Genomic DNA, 19,297 nt, shown 5'->3' on the forward strand with positions numbered 1-19,297 from the left:
TAATCCTCCTACCCCACATCTTGAACTTGTGTCCCCTCGTAAATGACCCTTCAACTAAGGGGAACAGCTGTTCCCTATCCACCCTGTCCATGCCCCTCATAATCTTGTTCACCTCGATCAGGCCGCCCCTCAGTCTTCTCTGCCCCAGCGAAAACAACCCAAGCCCATCCCAACCTCTCTTCATAGCTTAAATGTTCCATCCCAGGCAAGATCCTGGTGAATCGCCTCTGCACCCCCCCGCCACCAACTGGAGGTTCCCCTCCAGGTCACTCACCATGCTGACTTGGAAATACATCGGGCGTTCCTTCGCTGTCGCTGGGCCGATATCCTGGAGCTCCCTCCTGAACTGCACTGTGGACATAGCTATACCACAGGGGCCGCAGCGGTTCTAGATTGCAGCTCACCACCACCTTCTAATGGGCAATTAGGGATGGGAATCAAAAACTGGGCCTGGACAGTGACTCCCACATCCCATGAATGAGTATAACAAAAATTATCTGCCTTGCCGTCTTACTTGAATTCATTATTCTTTTGAAAGTCACTGACTAAATTAGAAACACATCATTATGTGTCTGCTACACAACCTTTCGGCTAACTTTCTCCTCCCCCGAAGGCACAGATCCTTAGTTGAATCCACACTTCCAGGATCACACCATCACTTCAACCAGGAGCCCATTATACATGAGCCTTGACAGTGAATGTCAGCGAGCTATTGAACTGCGCAACGCTTTCAACCTTCCACAGCCTAATCCTGTTTCACCTACTTAATTCTACTTGATAGTAGTGCGCAGGATTGGGACAGGTTTAGATAAAGTAGACAAAGAAAGTTCCCTGTTTCATAGTACCAGGACTATAGGGGGACACGGGTGGAGGTTGGGGGCAAGAGGACATGGGGGATGTGAGGAAGACTATTTTTTACACAGTGAGTGGAAATGACTTGGGAACTTGCTGTCTAGACAGTGGTGGCAGTGGAGTCAGACGAACGTGCGAAATAGAGGCAGGATTAGGCCATTCGGGCCCACGAGTCTGCTTCGCCATTCAATAAGGCCATAGCTAATCTGTTTGTGTTTCGAGTTCCACATTCCCATCTACCCCTCGATAAAGAAGGACAATAATTACAAAAGGAAATTGGATGGGCAATTTGAAGGGAAATGGACTTGCAGGGATACGGGAAGAGAGCGCCGAAAAGAGACTGACTGTATCGCTCTGCAGCGAGCCAGCATGGGCTCAATGGGCCAAATAGCCTCCTTCCACTAGGGGAACACGTGGCACAGTGGTTAGCGTTGCTGCCTCACAATGCCAGGGACCCGGGTTTAATTCCGGCCTTGGGTCACTATCTGTGCAGGGTTTGCACGTTCTCCCCGTGACTGCGTGGGTTTCCTCAGGTTTCCTCCCAAAGTTGTGCAGGTTAGGTGTATTGGCCGTGCTAAATAGCCCCTTAGGGCAGGCTCGGTTACGGGGTTGGGCTGGATGGGGGAGTGGACCTGGGCAGCGTGCTCTTTCGAGGGGTCGATGCAGACCCGATGGGCAAAATGGCCTCTTCCTGCGCTGGAGAGATTCTATAACTTATGAGCTGGAAACCAGGGATCTGTAACCTCCTGCAGGCCTCAGGCCTACAAGATCTTTATGCTCCACCATCTTGCACATCCCTTGTTTCTAATACTTCCACCATTGGCAGCCGTGCCTTCAGCTGTTTCGACCTTAAGCTGCCTAAACCTCTCTACTCTCTTAGGGGCTGGTTTAGCACACTGGGCTAAATAGCTGGCTTTTAAAGCAGACCAAGGCAGGCCAGCAGCACGGTTCAATTCCCATACCAGCCTCCCCGAACAGGCGCCGGAATGTGGCGACTAGGGGCTTTTCACAGTAACTTCATTGAAGTCTACTTGTGACAATAAGTGATTTTCATTTCTCGCCCAGCTTTATGATGCCTGTTAAATCCAACTCTCTGACCCGTCACCTATCCTCATACAGTTTTCGATTGCGTTCATGAGCTACCCTCTTGAAGCCGGCATCTCCCAGCGTCATTGGCGCCACGCAAACGTAAGTTTCCTAACCACGGTTGCCTATCGGCAGCCCAGCTGAGGCTAGGTGACCCAGCAGAGCCCACGGTTTGAACCGGGCACCTCCCCACTGTGTCTGACCCAGCTGCGCACCGGAAACCTGCTAAGCCATGAAGGGATCTGATGCCTTAGCCCATCTCCGCTGTGTGTCCTCTCTCATTTCCGCTGTGTGTACGATATTCCAAGTTGCAGGTACCTCGGAGCCAACTGCAAGGCTGTAATTCAATCAAGGGGTTCTGATGATGTAATTAACTACAAGTCTGAAATTCATGCAATCTCTCACAATCAGCAGTGCCAGACTGAATTACAGGCTTCTGAGGCACTCCCAGTCAATGAATTTTTTTTCTAATACACTACATATATATTTATTTACACAGTCTCGTCTTATGCATCAATTTTCCACCCTTCTCTTTTGAAGATGTTGGTTTTACACTGGCTCCACTGGCCTCAGTATCTCAACCCAGCATTTAATCCCTTTGTGTAAAACCAGACAGTGAATGTGCAGAGGCTGTTTGCTTCAAGGGGAAATGGTAGCATAGAGGTCATGTTATTAGACCAGTAATCCAGAGGCACGAGTTCAAATCCCACCTTGGCAACTACAGGGAAATTCAATTAATTCATCGATCTTGAGTAAAATGCCAGACCTGTTAATAATGCTTGCCAAGCCACCGGGTGGTTCCTGAAAACAAAAATAATCTGGTTGACTCTCTTGCGAAGGATGCCTACCACTCCTATCCGGTCTGGCCCAGACGTGACTCCAGATCCTCAATCATCTGGATAACTCTTAGCTGCCCTCTGAAATGGCCGAGCAAACTGTTCCGTTGCACCAAACCACTCTGGAAATGGCACTGTGGGTGTATCCCTTTAGCTGCAGGGCCACGTCCAGCTCCCTCTTGAATATATCCAACGGCTTGGCCCCAACAGCTTTCTGTGGTAGAGAATTCCACAACACTCTGAGGGAAGAAGTTCTTCCTCTTCTACGTCCTGATTGGCTTACCCCTTATTCTTAGGCTGTGGCCCCTAGTCCTGGATGTCCCAAATGTCGGGAACATTCTTCCCGCATCCAGCCTGTCCCATCAGGATTTTATATGTTTTTATGAGATCCCCTCTCCTTCTGAACTCCAGTGAGTACAAGCCCAGTCGATCCAGTCTTTCTTCATATGCCATCCCGGGAATTAGTCTGGCGAACCTTCGCTGGACACTCTCAATCGCAAGAATGTCCTTCCTCAAACTAGGAGACCAGAACTGTACACCATACTCAAGGTGTGGCCTCACCAAGGCCCTGTCTAACTGCAGCAAGACATTCCTACTCCTTTACTCAAATCCTCTCGCTATGGAGGCCAGCGTGCCATTAGCTTTCCTCACCGCCTGCTGTACCTGCACGCCTACCTTCAGCGACTGTTCCACCATGACACCCAGGTTAGGGGCCATTCGGCAGCAATCAGGAGCGGGATTCCTGATTGGTATTTTCTTTCCCTAGTCCGAGGAAATGGAGACATTTAGACAACCCTACTGACAGCACAGATATGGAGCCTTTTTGCCAAGCTGCCAGTGCACCCTGTTCCGAGAAATAAATCACTGAGGGATGCCACCTAGATTCTTAAACTCAGGAGTGTTTACATATTGAGCATCTACTACTATGTGAGGCAGGGTGATAGGAAAATGCATTTTAATCAGCTCTGCACCACCCCATTGCAATACTACATGCACAGGCATGAGGCAGAAAGATTAGGCTTGAACGCACATACAACTGTGAGCACTAATTGATGAGCGAGTGCCCACGGTGTCTACAGAGAGACATCGTGTGTATACATGGGCATGATCTATTTGGATTTCCAGAAGACCCTTTGACAAGGTGCAAGAGGCTGCTGGATAAGATAAAAGCCTATGGTGTTAGGGGTATGGATAAAGGATTGGCTGGCTGGCAGAAGGCAGAGAGTGGGGATAAAGGGGTCCTTTTCAGGATGGCAGCCGGTGACTAGTGGTGTTCCGCAGGGGTCAGTGTTGGGACCACAGCTATTCACAATATACATTAACGAACTGGAAGGAGGAACTGAAGGCACTGCTGCTAAGTTTGCAGATGATACAAAGATCTGTAGAGGGACAGGTTGTGTTGAGGAAACAGAGAGGCTGCAGAAAGATCTGGGCAGCACGGTAGCACTGTGGATAGCACAATTGCTTCACAGCTCCCGGGTCCCAGGTTTGATTCCGGCTTGGGTCACTGTCTGTGCGGAGTCTGCACATCCTCCCCGTGTGTGCGTGGGTTTCCTCCGGGTGCTCCGGTTTCCTCCCACAGTCCAAAGATGTGCAGGTTAGGTGGATTGGCCGCGCTAAATTGCCCCTTAGTGTCCAAAATTGCCCTTAGTGTTGGGTGGGGTTACTGGGTTATGGGGATAGGGTGGAGGTGTTGACCTTGGGTAGGGTGCTCTTTCCAAGAGCCGGTGCAGACTCGATGGGCCGAATGGCCTCCTTCTGCACTGTAAATTCTATGGTGAGGCTAGGAGAGTGGGAAAAGAAGTGGCAGATGGAATACAATGTGGAAAAGTGTGAAGTTGTGCACTTTGGTAGGAAGAATAGAGGCATAGACTATTTTCTAAATGGGAATAGGCTTCAGAAATTAGAAGCACAAAGGGACTTAGGAGTCCTAGTTCAGGATTCTCGTAAGGTTAACGCGCAGGTTCAGTCGGCAGTTAGGAAGGCAAATGCAATGTTAGCATTCATGTCGAGAGGGCTAGAATACGAAAGCAGGGATGTACCTTTGAGGCTGTATAAGGCTCTGGTCAGACCCCATTTAGAATATTGTGAGCAGCTTTGGGCCCCGTATCTAAGGGAGGATGTGCTGACCTTGGAAAGGGTCCAGAGGAGGTTCACAAGAATGATTCCCAGAATGAATAACGGGATTCTCCGCTATCCGGCGGGGCGGGCCGTACAGGCGCCGAGGAGTGGCTTGAACCACTCCGGCATCGGGCCACCCGGAAGGTGCGGAGTCCTCCACACCTTCAGGGGCTAGGCCGGCGGGGTTGGCGCCACGCCAGCCGACGCCGAAGGGCTTTGCGCCGCGCCAACCGGCGCCGAAGGGCCTCCGCCGGCTGCTGCGAGTTGGCGCATGCGCGGGAGCGCCAGCGTGTACCGGCGTCATCGCAGCGCATGCGCAGGGGGGTTCTTCTCCGCGACGGCCGTGGCAGACCGTTACACCGGCCGGCGTGGAGGGAAAGAGTGCCCCCACGGTACAGGCCCGACCACGGATCGGTGAGCCCCGATCGCGGGCTAGGCCCCCCCCCCCCCCCCGGGCCAGATTCCCCCGCGCCCCCTCCGAGGACTCCGCAGGCCGCCCGCAGAGCAGGTCCCGCCGGTACGGACCTGGTGTAATATACGCCGGCGGGACTGGCCGAAAACGGGCAGCCTTTCGGCCCATCGCGGGGCGGAGAATCGCCGTGGGGGGGGGGGGGGGGCTGCCAACGGCCCCCGACCAGCGCAGCGCGATTCCCGTCTTCGCCAAAAAACGCCGCCTGAGAATCCAGCAGCCGGCGGCGAGGCAGGATTCACACCGCCCCCCGGCGATTCTCCGGCCCGGCGGGGAGTCGGAGAATCCCGCCCCTTGTCTTATGAGGAACGGTTGAGGACTCTTGGTCTCTACTCGATGGAGTTTAGAAGGATGAGGGGAGATCTCATTGAAACTTACAGGATACTACGAGGCCTGGATAGAGTGGAAGTGGAGAGGACATTTCTACTAGCAAGAGAAACTAGAACCAGAGGACACAGCCTCAGGCTGAAGGGACGATCGTTTAAAACAGAGATGAGGAGGAATTTCTTCAGCCAGAGGGTGGTGAATCTGTGGAACTCTTTGCCGCAGAAGGCTGTGGAGGCCAAATCACTGAGTGCCTTTTTAAGACAGAGTTCTTGATTAATAAGGGGATCAGGGGTAATGGGGAGACGGCCGGAGAATGGGAATGAGAAAAATATCAGCCATGATTGAATGGCGGAGCAGATTCGATGGGCCGAATGGCCTAATTCTGCTCCTATGTCTAATGGTCTTATACCGAAGGAATACAAGCCTTGCAACTTCTTCCGCACAAACACGGTACCCAGTATTATTTTCGTGCAGGAGGATTTTGAACGACGTTAGGCTTTGGGTTTGACTGTAGATTTTAAAAGTCTAAGAGGTTACTGAGAGGGTTAGGGCAAGAGATTCAGCCTCCTGAGTCGACTCTGCCACCAGTTTGATAGCATTGCATAGGCGAGACTTGTGTCCCCTTGAATGCAGAAGATTAAGGGGTGATCTGATGGATGGTGAAATGAAAATCGCTTATTGTCACAAGTAGGCTTCAATGAAGTTACTGTGAAAAGCCCCTCGTCGCCACATTCCGGCGCCTATTCGGTGAGGCTGGTATGGGAATTGAACCGTGCTGCTGGCCTGCCTTGGTCTGCTTTAAAAGCCAGCGATTTAGCTCTGTGCTAAACCAGCCACTGGTGCCTAGATAGATGATGAATACAGGATTTGAAAGGGTTGATAGAGAGAAAATATTTCCTCCGGTGGAAAAGACCAGAACAAAGGGGCATAATCTTAAAGTAAGCGTTGTTCGAGGATGATGCCAGGAAGCACTTGTCCATATAAAGGGTAGTGACAACCTGGAACCAATCCAGAAACGCGACTGAGGCTGAAGGTAAATTGCCAAATTCAAAACTAATGTTCATTTTTATTCGGGGCCATGGAACTGATGGGGGGGATTCCCCACCCGCAGCAGAGACAGCTGGCGGGATCTTCCGTTCTGGCCGATGTCTACGCCGTTTTGCCTGGCGCGCCCGCCCTGCCACCGGGGAACTCGCCATCATGGAGTGGGGGGGGGGGGGTGTCACCTTCTGCAGGATGGAAGATCCCACCGGTGGGAAGGGCCGGAAAATTGCGCCCGAGGCGTATGGGTGAAGTTTAAGATACAGAACACCCCATCACCTAATCGAATGGCAGAACATGTTCGATGTGGGGGAGGGTGAGGGGGGGGATGGCCCACTCTTGGTTTTACATTACTATTATCAATAATCTTATAGAATCATAGAATTTACAGTGCAGGAGAGGGCCATTCGGCCCATCGAGTCTGCACCGGCTCTTGGAAAGAGCAACCTACTTAAGCCCACGCCTCCCCACCCTATCCCCCTAACCCAGTAACCTCACCAAACCTTTTTGGACCCTCAGGGGGCAATTTAGCGTGGCCAATCCACCTCACCTGCACATCTTTGGACTGGGGGAAGAAACCCACGCAGACACGGGGAGAATGTGCAGACCCCGCACAGACTGTGACCCAGTGGGGAATCGAACCTGGGACCCTGCGAAGCAACTGTGCTAACCACTGTGCTGCCATGATTTAAATTCCTCAACCCCTTAACTCCCTCAGACTTCTGCAATCTCAAGTCAAAAACCAAGTCTAACGTCGTCAAATCGGTACTTCATGGTCAAATGTATCCATATTTTCAATTAGGGTTGCCAACTCTGGATGGACCTATTCCTGGAGGTTTCATCACATGGCCTTCAAACGTCAATTGCCCTAACCAGAAAAGATGCCTTCCCCAGCCCCACATCTCCAATGTTTTTATGACTAATAAACTTAACAATTGAAAGATAAGGCAAAGTCCCACTGATTTTTCTTCTGGGTTCCTCTCAGCAGTGTCCTGGAGATTCACCTTTTATTCCTGGAAACTCCTGGGCAATCCTGGAGGGTTGGCAACCCTATTTTCAACCTAAATGATGTCCTACGCTGAGGTGTTTTACCTGTCAGCTGTGTCTCCGCATATTGAAAGGAAACATTGGTGGGAAAATAGGCAAGACACGAAGATGTGCAGGCTGGGTGGATTGGCCATGCTAAATTGCCCCATAGTGTCCAATGGTTAGGTGGGGTTAGGGCAGTGTTCTTCAAACTCGGGGGCACGACCCACGGGTGGGTCACGGGCGGGTGTCGGGAGGGTCGCGGAGCCGTCCTTCCCGATCGCGCAAATCCCCGCGCAGCAGCCGGCTTTTAATAACGCCAGCTGCAAGCGGCCTTTAAAATGGCCACGAACATGTAAAACAAATGGAGACTCCATACTTTCCGACACAGGAAGGCTTCACCTTCATCCAACAGGTTCCATTGGAGGAGCGTGTACGAGGGCCAAAGGGACCCAAAACCACTTTCTCCATTTTTATCAGCAGCAAACAAGGTAAGAGAAAATGGTGGGTTGCGAAGGTTGGCCGGCGTGGGTCGCGCAGGTCGGCCAGGTTGGGTCCCGAAGGTCGGCTGGGTTGGGTCCCGAAGGTTGGCCGGTTGGTAAAAGTGGGTGCCCGGAAAAAAAGTTTGAAGAACACTGGGTTAGGGGGATAGGGCGAATACATGGAATTGATGTGGAGATCGGCCATGATCGAAACGAGTGGCAGAACAGGCTGAAGGCTTCACGCCTGTTCCCCATGTTCCTAAAGGCCACACAGAGAGATGGATGCAGATAACTAACTCTTGTGACCCTTCCCGTGCAACCCAAACAACCATTCATAGCAATTCTTGAAGAGGGCTTGAAGATTATGATAGAGTTTGATAAGGTAGAGAGAGAGAAAATGCTTCACTTGTCAGGGAGTTCAAAACTATGGGCTAAAGCTTATAACATAGTCCCTAATATATCTAATAGGGAATACAGCAGATTCAGCTTTACCAAGAGAGTGCTTAGAATGTGTAATTCAATACCACAAGAAGTAGTTATGGCAAATAGCATGAAGTTCTTTCAGGGAAAGCTAGATATCCAAACGAGGGAATCAAACGATTCCGGGCGGCGTGGTGTCACAGTGGTTAGCACTGCTGTTTCACAGCGCCAGGAACCCGGGTTCAATTCCAGCCTTGGGTGACTGTCTGTGTGGAGTTTGCACGTTCTCCCCCCTGTCGGCATGGGTTTCCTACGAGTGCTCCGGTTTCCTCCCGCAGTCCAAAAGTGTGCAGGTTAGGTGGATTGGCCATGCTACAATTGCTCCTTGGCATCCAAAGATATGCAGGGTAGGTGGCGTTACGGGATGAGGGCGAGGGAGTGGGTCTGGGTAGGGAGCTCTTTCCTTTTTTTAAAAATTTACAGTACCCAATTCATTTTTTCCAATTAAGGGGCAATTTAGCATGGCCAATCCACCTACCCCGCACATCTTTGGGTTGTGGGGGTGAAACCCACGCAAACACGGGGAGAATGTGCAAACTCCACACGGACAGTGACCCAGAGCCGGGATCGAACCTGGGATCTTGGCGCCATGAGCAGCTGTGCTAACCAATGCGCCACAATGCTACCCCAGGGTCGGTGCAGACCCGATGGACCAAATGGCCTCCTTCTGCACTGTAGGGATTGTATGATTAATTCAATCCCATGAAATGCTGCAGAATCGCGCCGTACAGATCAACAGTCTGACATCATGTGCCGGTTATAAAAAAAAATATTTCAAATTCTGTGTGGAGTTTGCATGTTCTTTTTTTTTTAATAAACATTTTATTGTGGTATTTTTTGGGTATTATAACAACAACAAATTAAACAATGTACATGAAACTATAAACAAAGTGCAAAAGCCGTCTCCCTCCCTTACAGGTCCCACCTTTATTAACCCCCTACTGTAAGCTAACCTAACCCCCACCCCCCCTTCTGCTGACGATTAATTTTCCGCGAAGAAGTCGACGAACGGTTGCCACCTCCGGGTGAACCCTAACAGTGACCCTCTCAAGGCGAACTTGATTTTCTCCAAACAGAGAAAGCTAGCCATGTCCGATGGCCAGGTCTCCGACTTCGGGGCTTTGAGTCTCTCCAACCCAATAGTATCCGTCTCCGGGCTACCGGGGAAGCAAAGGCCAGAACATCTGCCTCTTTCTCCTCCTGGATTCCCGGGTCTTCCGACACCTCGAAAATCGCCACCTCTGGACTCAGTGCCACCCTTGTTTTTAACACCGTGGACATGACATCTGCAAACCCCTGCCAAAACCCCCTAAGCTTCGGACATGTCCAGAACATGCGGACATGGTTCTCTGGTCCTCCCACACATTTTGCGCACCTGTCTTCCACCCCAAATAATCTGCTCATCCGGGTCACTGTCATGTGAGCCCGATAAACGACCTTGAATTGTATCAGGCTGAGCCTGGCACATGTTGCGGACGCGTTGACTCTACTCAACGCGTCCGCCCATAGACCATCCTCTATCTCTCCTCCCAGCTCCTCCTCCCACTTGCGCTTCAGCTCCTCGGTCTGCGTCTCCTCTGACCCCATAAGTTCCTTGTAAATGTCAGAGACGCTCCCTTCTCCTACCCGCCCTCTGGAAACTACCCTGTCCTGAATCCCCCTTAGCGGTAGGAGAGGGAAGGTTGACACCTGTTTACATAGGATGTCCCGCACCTGCAGATACCTGAATTAGTTTCCCCTCGCCAACCCAAACTTCTCCTCCAGCGCCCTCATACTCGGAAAGCTCTCCTCAGAAACATATCCCCCATCATTTCAATCCCTTCTCTCCGCCATATCCGGAACCCCCCCATCCATACTTCCCGGGGCAAACCTGTGATTATTACAGATTGGGGACCAGACCGATGCTCCCTCTGCTCCCACATGTCTCCTCCATTGCCCCCAGACTCTCCGGGCCGCCGCCACCATGGGGCTGGTGGAGTACCGTGCCGGCGGGAACGGCAGAGGCGCAGTTACCAACGCCCCTAGACTGGTGCCCTTGCATGAAGCCGCCTTCACACGCTCCCATGCCGACCCCACCCCCACCACCCACTTCCTGATCATGGCTATATTCGCCGCCCAGTAATAGTAACTAAAATTTGGCAGCGCCAGCCCGCCCTCTCCCCGACTCCGCTCAAGCATTACCTTCCTTACTCGCGGGGTCTTGCCCGCCCAGACAAAGCCCGTGATCACTTTGTTGACCCGTTTAAAAAAGGACCGTGGAATAAAGATGGGGAGACACTGAAATACAAACAGGAATCGCGGGAGAACCGTCATCTTCATCGCCTGCACCCTCCAGCCTGTGACAACGGAAGAGCGTCCCATCTCCGAAAATCGTCCTTCATTTGGTCTACCAGTCGGGCCAGATTTAATTTACGCAGCCGGTCCCATTCCCGCACCACTTGGATGCCTAGATACCTAAAGCTTCCCCTTACTAATCTAAACGGCAGCTCCTCCAATCGCCTGTCCCCTCGCCTGGACCGCAAACATCTCACTTTTCCCCATATTTAGCTTATACCCAGAAAACCGGCCAGATTCCGCTAGAATCCGCATGATTTCTTCCATCCCCTCTATTGGGTCCAATACATACAGAAGCAGATCATCTGCATCGAGCGAAACTCTGTGTGCCACCCCCTCTCTCTCACTCTCTCTCTCTCCCCCCCCCAATTGCCAACAGCTCTATAGCTAGCGCGAACGACAGTGCGGAGAGGGGACTACCCTGTCTCGTCCTCCGGTGCAGTCTAAAATAGTCCGATGTAGTCCTATTCGTCCGTACGCTTGCCACAGGAGCCTGATACAGCAACCTGACCCAGTCGATAAAGCCCCGCCCAAATCCGAACCGTCCCAGTACCTCCCACAGATAATCCCATTCTACCCGATCAAAAGCCTTTTCTGCATCCATTGCGATCACTACCTCCACCTCCCTACCTTCGGGGGGCATCATGATCACATTTAACAACCTTCTTACATTTTGGCATCCATATTCAACAGGGATATCGGCCTGGAGGACCCACACAGCTCCGGGTTCTTGTCCCGCTTCAGAATCAGCTAAATCGTTGCCTGTGACAATGTCGGGGGCAACATCCCTCTTTCCCTTGCCTCATTGAACATCCTCATCAACACCGGCCCCAATATCCCAGAGAACCTTTTATAAAACTCCACTGGGTACCCGTCCGGCCCCGGGGCTTTACCCGACTGCATAGCCTTCAGACCCTCCACTATCTCTTCCAACCCAATCGGGGCCCCCAGCCCTTCTACCAGTTCCCCGTCCACCTTTGGGAAATTCAGCCCCTCCAAGAAGTGCCTCATCCCCTCCGGCCCTGTAGGGGGTTCCGACCTATACAGCCTACTGTAGGAATCCCTAAACGCCTTATTCATCCCTGCCGAATCTCCAACCAGGTTCCCATCTCCATCATTTACTTTCCCTATCTCCCTGGCTGCCTCCCTCTTTCTGAGCTGCTGTGCAAGCATTCTGCTAGCCTTCTCTCCATGCTCCTAGATCGCCCCCCTCGCCTTTCTCAGCTGCTCCACCGCCCTCCCTGTGGTTAACAAGCCAAACTCCGCCTGTAGCCTCTGCCGTTCCCTTAAAAGCCCTGCCTCCGGGGTCTCCGCATACATCCTATCAATCTGTAGTATCTCCTTTACCAGTCGGTCTGTCTCTGCCCTGTCCACCTTCTCCCTATGGGCCCGTATCGAGATCAGCTCCCCTCTGACCACCGCCTTCAGTGCTTCCCAGACCACCGCTGCTGAAATTTCCCCCGTGTCGTTGACCTGCAGGTAGTTCTGAATACATTTCCTCAGCCGCTCACACACCCCTTCGTCAGCCAAAAGTCCCACATCTAACCTCCAGTGCGGGCGCTGGTTAAAGTCTTTACTAACCTGCAGGTCGACCCAGTGCGGAGCATGGTCTGAGATTGTGATCGCCGAGTACCCCGTGTCCACCACCCCTGCCAGTAAGGCCCTGCTCAAAATAAAGAAATCAATCCGGGAGTACACTTTATGCACGTGTGAGTAGAAGGAGAACTCCTTCACCCTCGGCTGCCCAAATCTCCATGGATCCACCCCCCCCCATGTGCTCCATGAACCCTTTTAGTTCCTTTGCCATTGCTGGCACCCTGCCCGTTTTAGAGCTTGACCGGTCCATGCCTGGGTCAATAACTGTGTTGAAGTCCCCTCCCATGACCAACCTGTGCAAGTCCAGGTCCGGTATCTTCCCCAGCATCCTCTTTATAAACTCCACTTCATCCCAATTTGGCGCATACACATTTACTAATACCACCTGCACCCCCTCCAGTTTCCCACTGACCAGAATGTACCGAACTCCCACAGCCGAGACTATTCTACCCGCCCCAAACACCACCCGCTTATTGATCAGGATAGTGACCCCTCTAGTCTTTGAGTCTAGTCCCGAGTGAAAGACCTGACTGACCCAGCCTTTCCTCAATCTAATCTGGTCAGTTACTCTAAGGTGCGTCTCCTGCAACATTACCACGTCCGCCTTCAGTCCCCTAAGGTGTGCGAACACATGTGTCCTCTTGACCGGCCCATTTAACCCTCGAACATTCCAGGTGATCAGCCTAGTTGGGGGGCTCATTGCCCCCCCCCCCCACCCAATCCGCCGATCAGCCATCCCCTTTTTTGGGCCCGCCACCAGCCCATGCTCCGTGCCTCCACCGGTCCGCCCACAGGCAGCCATCGCCCCCAACCTCCAATCTGTCCCTTAGCCCAGTTTGCATGTTCTAGCTGTGTCTGCGTGGGTTTCCTCCGGGTGCTCCGACTTCCTCCCACTGTCCAGAGACGTGCACTGCTCCTTCGTGTCCAAAGATGTTCAGGTTACGTGGATTGGCCGTGCTAAATTGCCCCTTAGTGTCCAAAGACGTGACGGTTAGATGGGGTTACAGGGATAGGGTGGGGGAGTGGGCCTAGGGCGTGGTGGGGGGTGCTCTTTCAGAAGGTCGGTGCAGAGGCGATGGGCCAAATGGCCTTCTTCGGCACTGTAGGGATTCTATGGATTGATAGAATTAGTTGGGCCAAATGGTCTGTGGCTGTGCTGTGAATTCTATGGCTGCCCCACAGTCGGTGTGGCTGATCAGCTTACAGCAGCAGGATCTGAACTGTGCTGTGTGCAACGTAAGACGGGGAAGGAGGAGGAAAGGGGGAGGAGGAAGGGGGGGAGGAGGAAGGGTGGGGGGGGGGGGGGGGGGGAGAAAGACGATACAGCTAAAACCTAACTTCTCTGGCTCCTGAGACAATGTAACACATCGCCAGTGAGCGCTGACTGTCACTGTCTGCCATGAAACCCCTCAGGTCAAGAAAGCACAGAAAAAAGGAAAACAGCAGAATGCCACAAGAAATCTGTACATGTCTACACATTGTAAAGGATAGGTAATCCTCAAATGTGTCTCTCATATAACATATGTAGGATTAGACAGTAATGCAGTTTACTAATGCGGGAGTTAAAGGAATGATGGGCTGCTGGTGTCCTTATCACTGCTTCCTTCATGAAAGTCACACTCTTTGCTTTCCACACCCAGCACGCCTGCCATGTAATGGTACAATATGTAAATGCCAAGGCTTGGTAAACAACAGCTATATTTGATAGAGCCTCAGTAATATCTGTCAAGTCTGTTTGAGGCAGCAATTGAGTTGATGTCACAGTCAGAACTATTCAATTAAACCGCTGCCTCGCAAATCATTGCCGGCCACCTATTATCCCCCATTTGCTTAACCAATTAAACCCATGTTAATAAGCTTTCCGTGTCCCCGGGGACCCCCCGTTCCTCGCGAAAGCGCCATGTGGACCAGTGGAATGATGTGAGTGAGATACGCTCCTTCGGAGGGAGGGGGGAGGGTTCAAGGGAGGTTTGGAAGGCAAGACTGTGGAGGTGCTCAGTCAGCCATTGGTTCCTCCGCCAGCACAGAACAAGTGGTTTGCAAGTTTTGCAAAGGCTATCGGGGCAAGCAGGGCAAATCAGGGGCGGCACGGTGGCACAGTGGTTAGCACCGCTGCCTCACAGCGCCAGAGACCCGGGTTCAATTCCGACCTCCGGTGACTGTGCGGAGTCTGCACGTTCTCCCCGTGTCTGCGTGGGATTCCTCCGGGTGCTCCGGTTTCCTCCCCACAGTCCAAAGATGCGGTTAGGTGGATTGACCACGCTAAATTGCCCCTAGGTGGGGTTACGGGGATAGGGCGGGGGATTGGGCCTAGGTGGGGAGCTCTTTCAGAGGGTCGGTGCAGACCCGATGGGCCGAATAGCCTCCTTCCGCACTGTGAAATCATCAACTCTCCGCCGTTGTGCAAAATGATTTACAGCGTTAATCTATCTCGGCCGAACTGAGGCGCTTATGTGCAGTGATCTTGTTTTGCTGGGACGTCCCAATTAGAAGCAGGCAGTTAAAAGACATGAGCTAGGGTATGACAGCGAAAGCCAAACACAGAGGCAGCTATCTCCAGATCCCAGTTAAGGGGTCCTCCAACACTGAAGGAGACCATTCAGCCCATCCAAAGAGCTATCCACTTGATCCCAATCGTCTGTCCTCTCCTTGTATCCCTGAAAATATGTCCTTTTCAAGCATATATCCAAAACCATCCTATTGAATCCAACATGTTTTCAGTCATTGAGTTCTAGATTACTACGATGCATTAAAATAAACTCTTTCTATCTTTCCTCCTACCTGGTTCTTTGGTCAGTTAACTAAATGTGTCCTTCGGTGACCAACTCTGCAGCCAATGGAGACAGCTCCTCCCTATTTAACTCGATCAAAATCCCTCATAGTTGTGAACAATCCATACTTGCCGATGCCCCCTCTGAAGCCTGCAGATGCTGCATTCGTTTGCTAAACCATAGCGTCGCGTTAATGTCATTTCTTTTTAACATGAAGGAGCAAAAAGAAATTCAGTTCGCACTCTTGCCTCAGATGTAACTCAAGAGGGTCCAAAGCTCGAAGAAAAATTGTGCTTTCCCACCGTTCTAGCCAATCATAACTTCATCTCAAGCCACACCACGAAGGAGCATCTCCAGTCAACTTGTAACCCTGGCACACATTATCTGCATGTTACATCTCCAGAGGTGATCAGTAAAAGACATTTTAATCAACGCCTGTGCAATAAAACAGTATTTGATGTGTTTTGATGCTTTCCTCACTCACAAGGAAACATCTGTGCACAAAAAGCACAGAGAAGGGGTTCTCATGGATAAGATATGAAAACATGTCTTACCGTCTCGATGATTTCAGTTCAAAACCGATTATATCCTTGGACTTTTCCTCTTCTATCCCAGCCGAATAAAATCCCCTGGTCCTCTTAATGTCTATTATGTTGAATTAAAAACCAAGGTATTCGATTTCCTTTCGTTGGTCCTTGTAGGATGCACTTGAGTCTCAGTTCCAGGGGCTGGGGTTCGAACCCTGCGATAGAAATACATTTTACAAAACATTGATGAAATCGCAGAGACACATACCTCCTGCCCACCCAACAGCAACTCAGCTGTTACAACAGTACAACACGGAGAGCAAATTAGAAAGATGATACGTACGTGCATTTTGCGGGAGAAAGGGATTTAAACAGATAGATGAATAGAAATAGACAGAGGGAGGGAGAGAAAAATAAATGGACACAGGCATAGAGAGAGAGAATATATTTAGATACATGCAGCAAAAAAAAGTGGGTTGACACAAATGTATATGGATACAAATGATACAGAGATAGATAACGGATATATACTAGATAAAGAGCGAGATGGAGAGATAGAGTGAGTGAAAGATAGATAGATAGATAGATCGATAGATCGATAAATAGATAGATAGATAGATAGATAGATAGATGGATGGATGGATGGATGGATAGATAGATAGATAGTGAGAGAAAGAAAGAGTGAGTGCGAGAAAGATAGATAGATAGAAAGATAGATAGATAAAATGAGTGAGAGAAAGATAGAGTGAGTGAGTGAAAGATAGATAGATAGATAGATAAAGTGAATGAGAGAAAGATGGAGTGAGTGAGTGATAGATAGATAGATAAATAGAAAGATTTTAAAAAGTAATTCTCAGAGGTAGATGATGGTTAGATAAGAGATATAATCATCTTTATTGTCACAAGTAGGCTTACATTAGCACTGCAATGAATATAGATATAATTTATGTAGCCATATAGACTTTGAAACAAACTGACAAGCAGATATTTTTAATACACATATATTTATTGATGGCTGATAGGCGTCACAGAATATATGCAGAACTATTCTGTGTTGTATATATCACATCTAACACAATCTAAACCCAATGCAAATAATGCCGAACACATCTGAGACGGCACACACTTAACACGTTTGTGCGGCAATCTGTAATATACATTAAGGCCCATCATTTATACATCCCAAAGTAGATAGAGGTACAGACGTACATGTATAAACAAACAGATAGTTATGTCTATGCAGTCTGATTCACATAGTTCATGCATTATAGATCAGAATGCTCAAATCAAGACTCTCCTCATTCAGCCGTGTACAGCTTTGCAAATTTGTTTAACAGTCTCAGATCAGAGACCTTCAACATCTGGTAACCAAAGCAGAATGCCAACAAGACTCCCGCACCATATCTCAAGGGATGCTAACAGCAGGAGTTCCTGAAGTCAAAATAATTTTACATAAACTTTCCATTTAACCTGTTTGTGTACATGCATTGATACACTCATCCGGTTAACTGCCCACCCATTCATATTATTTTTTGCACATGACTTCTGGAACATATTCCCCCATCATCCCCGCTCCAGCATTTCCTCTGCCTACTCCAACTAGTTATGATTTACGATAGATTTCTAGACAAAACATGCAATCTCCTATATGCAACAGTATGTAGTTATATGCCCATGCACGCAATCGCCTACCCACAGCATTTGCTAAACGTTACCGCATACAGCGATGTGTGGCTATTGCAAAGACTGTTATTTAGTCCAAGGTAGCAATTGTTCCATTTTCACAATCACCTATTCAAAGGCTTATTGTCAGGAACAGGATGACTGAAAATAGGAATCATTAGCACACATCTTTCCCATGTTACAGTACATGTCAGCGGATCTCGACATTGTGTGGATCAGGGGGTCATTTCATCCATTGTTACCGAAACTTACATCCAGGCATTGAGTCAGAAATGTAAGATCCCTGTGCAGGAGATTCCAACTCAATGTATCCGAGTGTTTTCTTTTTCAATGCACAGTTTCATTGCAAGGCTATGCCCCTTCATTACCAAGTAAAAGATTGCTGCAATATATATCACCCATGCAATCATCAGTCAAGCCCCTGAATTAAGTATTATGAGATTTTTTTTTTTACTTTGCTGGCAATGCGACGTAATAATACTCATGCTCCATTTAATCAAAGTCTCTCACACACACACGCACACACACAAATCACTTCTTTGCTAAGGTGCAGTAACTCAGTTTCAGGAAGCGCTGAAGACTTGCAAATTTCATTAGGGTGCCACACAATCCAGCAACCAACGCAAGCCTCTGTGAATCTACTGACTGAGGCATAAGTCAGCGTTACCAAATAGATCTCACATCAGATAATAGACACACATTTATATTGCTTTTATTTTCTGTGTTCACCACACCTCCTCTCCCAGCTGATAATTTATTGCTCTGCTATTTCTGCTTCAAGCTACCTACTCTATATGTTATATTTTTTGAAAATCCATTTCCCCTTCACCCAAGACTGAAGGCTTTTATTATTATTTTTTAAACCAGATCCTTGATAGCACAAACCATCCTTCCGCCCCCCCCCCCCCCCACCCTTTTACAAAAAAAAGCTAACTTGCAGCTTGTCTCTCTCTCCCCCTCTCACACACACAGACACTTCCAATGCATGCAACAGCAAAAAATAAGGAATTATAGAGATTTCTCTTTCCCAGGCAGCAAGGGTAAATACGTTCCATACCTTAGACAGAAAGGCTGCTTCCAGCTCCAAGGTTGGACCACAGATGACTCGACTTGCCAATATGTGAAGGGGAAAAAAATCCCCTTTCAGTGAAATTTCGAGGATTAAATGGATAATAGCCGCTGTGAGTTCTGCAATGCCGTGGGTTGGTGTGTGTGTGTGTGCGTGGACAGCTAACCCCACATAGTCTCTCGCTGACTGGTTTGCTCTCTCCCTCTCTCACACTGACTCCCTCTCTTGTATACACACACATCCACACAAGCAAACGCACACACATAGACAGAGGGAAAAGAAGAGAGAGGGTGGGAAGCCCACTGCTGATGCTCAGAGCTCCTGCACCAGGCTGGAATTTTATTACTACTCGAAAGAAGCTGATTAATTCAAGGCTGGCTTGATTGAAAAAGGTTCAGCTTTTAGCACTGCAACATGTCGCTCCCAGCTGGAGTAGGATTTTTCTAGACAGCTAGCTTGAAGGGGAACAGTGTGGAATATTGAAAGGAATAGATGCATAACGTGTAGTTACAGATCTACATCCATAATTATGTCCCCAGCCATGACAACTGGGAGAAAGTCTTTACTTCCCGCACCAGCCTCCGTGAACAGGCGCCG

The 19,297-nt window shown here is 49.8% G+C and overlaps 1 protein-coding gene across 3 annotated transcripts in view; it reads right to left on the reverse strand.

Annotated features, from left to right (window-relative positions):
- The window catches only part of LOC140403922 (protein phosphatase 1 regulatory subunit 29-like), a 494,277-nt gene extending 475,372 nt beyond the window's left edge, over nucleotides 1–18,905 (reverse strand). For all 3 annotated transcript variants that reach the window (XM_072492171.1, XM_072492168.1, XM_072492170.1), the window contains exons 1-2: nucleotides 18,689–18,905; nucleotides 15,976–16,163 (exon numbers count right to left, since the gene is read on the reverse strand). The gene's annotated coding sequence lies outside the window, so the exon portion shown is untranslated. The remainder of the gene's footprint in view (nucleotides 1–15,975; nucleotides 16,164–18,688) is intronic.
- Nucleotides 18,906–19,297: the final 392 nt, after the last annotated feature.

This window comes from Scyliorhinus torazame, chromosome 29 (genome assembly GCF_047496885.1).
Source record: "Scyliorhinus torazame isolate Kashiwa2021f chromosome 29, sScyTor2.1, whole genome shotgun sequence".
NCBI lineage: Eukaryota > Metazoa > Chordata > Chondrichthyes > Carcharhiniformes > Scyliorhinidae > Scyliorhinus > Scyliorhinus torazame.